This window comes from Nannospalax galili, unplaced genomic scaffold (assembly GCF_000622305.1).
Source record: "Nannospalax galili isolate Female #2095 unplaced genomic scaffold, S.galili_v1.0 scaffold10048, whole genome shotgun sequence".
NCBI classification, from domain to species: domain Eukaryota; kingdom Metazoa; phylum Chordata; class Mammalia; order Rodentia; family Spalacidae; genus Nannospalax; species Nannospalax galili.
In genome coordinates this window covers 8,624-10,675 of record NW_008357165.1, presented here as the reverse complement: position 1 = coordinate 10,675, position 2,052 = coordinate 8,624, and the positions used below count along the sequence as shown (strand labels likewise).

The 2,052-nt window shown below is 49.9% G+C and overlaps 1 long non-coding RNA gene across 2 annotated transcripts in view; it reads left to right on the top strand.

Moving 5' to 3' along the window:
- LOC115067945 overlaps positions 1–2,042 on the top strand; it is a 17,115-nt gene extending 15,073 nt beyond the window's left edge. Inside the window, exon 3 of one of the 2 annotated variants that reach the window (XR_003847302.1) lies at positions 1,775–2,042. This is a non-coding gene — a long non-coding RNA (uncharacterized LOC115067945). Of the gene's footprint in view, positions 1–795; positions 970–1,774 lie in introns of those variants that run through there. The other variant, XR_003847303.1, reaches the window with a different exon arrangement.
- Positions 2,043–2,052: the final 10 nt, after the last annotated feature.

The window sequence follows — 2,052 nt, the reverse complement described above, 5'->3', positions numbered from 1 at the left end:
AGGGGGTCATTGTCCCGCTGAGAGACATGTCGTTCTGCATAAGGGTTGCCTGCCCGAGTTTCCCTTTCCCAGAAAAACGGCAGAGGACAGGTTGGGAGTATCCTGGGCTCCAGAGTAGACCTAGGGATGACTCCCATACATGGTCTGATCAAGATTTTAACTGGGAGGTTCGACCACTGTCTCTACCCTCTCATTTTGGGAAATCTATTTGCTTCATATAAAGTAAAAAGAGGGAGATGTGGGGAGCCGCCTGCCATCCCTGCAGACGCCATTACAAGATGGCGCTCACATCCGGTTCATGCTGAGCAGTAAATAAGTCAGTACGCATGCCCGAAGTAATTTTCCACCTTCTAGTCTCTGCCTACCTCGTGTCGTGCTATGGGCTTATGAGTTTGCGACCAATCAAGAGTTGCCACGTCTAAGACGGGCTTACTAACCTATATAAGGGCTGGGTTTCCGACATTCGGGGTCTTCGCCCTGTAAGCTTATGCTCTCCCTCTCAAGATGCATTAAAGCTTTTCTGCAGAAGGATCCTGAGTGTGCCGCGTCATTCTTGCTGGTGAGATGATAGCGCGGGACACGGTGGATCCACATAGATCACAGACTCGGAGTGTGTGCACCCCGTGGATCTGCACAGATCACAGAGTCGGAGTGTGTGCACCCGGTGGATCCTCACGCAGACTGCAGTGTGTGCTGGTGTGGATATGATCCATTCCTCCCGTCAGCAGCCATGCCTGCCACATTCCTTCCCCCACGAAGTGCTATTTCATTAGACCAGGTCTCCAATTTCATTAGACCTGGCTTCTGGTGTTCGGCAGTTCACAAAACCTCTCTGGAGGCCATTCAATTCTTCCAGCGGGTATAGGAAGCAGATCCAAATTTGGGATGCTGAGGCCCATGAAGACATACACTGTGGAGTAGCACAGGCAGCAGCAAGTGTACCTGCTGGCTGTGGGGTTCATACTTTGCACAACCATAAACTGATGCTTATCAGACCAGGCAAATCTCATTTGAATTAGTTCTTACAATGGCCCAGGAAGATAAAGAGGGCTGACAATGTGGAGCCCGGTTCGCACCTCAAAGGAGTAGGAGTGAGCTCACTCTTTGGCCAAATAGTAGTGACCACAGCCCAGGAACACAGATTTGGTTTGCCTCAAAATAACATGTTCCAATGCGGAAAAGAATTTAAGAAGTTTTTCTACTTACAGAACAAAAGAAAGTCACAAAACAAGGCATAAGCACCTCAGTGGGGATCTCAGCTGGGAGCATTACAGCAAAATGAGGGAACGCCTGTTGTCAGTTTTAGGTGCTATCTGATGACACTTAGCTTTGGAGTGGCACAAGCTGTTTGTCTACTGAGATAACGCGTCCCAAGGAGCTTTACCTGAAGTTCCAGGGACATTGGGTCAGACAGGGAGGAAGTCTATGAATGGCCAAGAGAACTTGGCTCTGGATCTCAGGAAACCAGCTCTCCACAGTCAATGAGCTCTGATTTGTCAATCGACCTTTTAGAACCTTCCATGTAGGTGTGGCACCCACCTTCCATGCCCCCAGGAACTCAGTTGACACTGACACTACTCAGAGAAGAAGCCAAGGCTCAGGAAGTTTGGTGGACTAAGTCAGGGCTCACATGTCAACACAGAAAAGTTGGCATTAAATTCTGTATCTGCCCCAAATAGAGACCTTGTTGCCCAGCTGCCCCCAGCCTGCCATGACTCCCCACCATGGCTGCTCTTCCTGTGGGCCCCCCTTTCTGTGATGCATCTCTTTCCAGATTGTGACTACCACAGCTGCTAATCTGGGAAAATCATGGAGAAGTCGGCCCCAAAATGCCCAAAGATAACAACCTGGATCCTGGAAGCATTTGCAACCTCAGCAGAGTTTGGGGAAGGTCAAGGACACAAGCTGAGGCGGAGTCTGCATGTGGCTTTGAAATGTGCAGGGGCCCTGTGCGCCTTTTCAGACTCACAGGAAGTGGAGACATCTGTGTGAATCTGCTGTTTACTCTGCCATGCGAAGTAGACAGCTCCTCCCCAGACAAAGGAAAGCTTC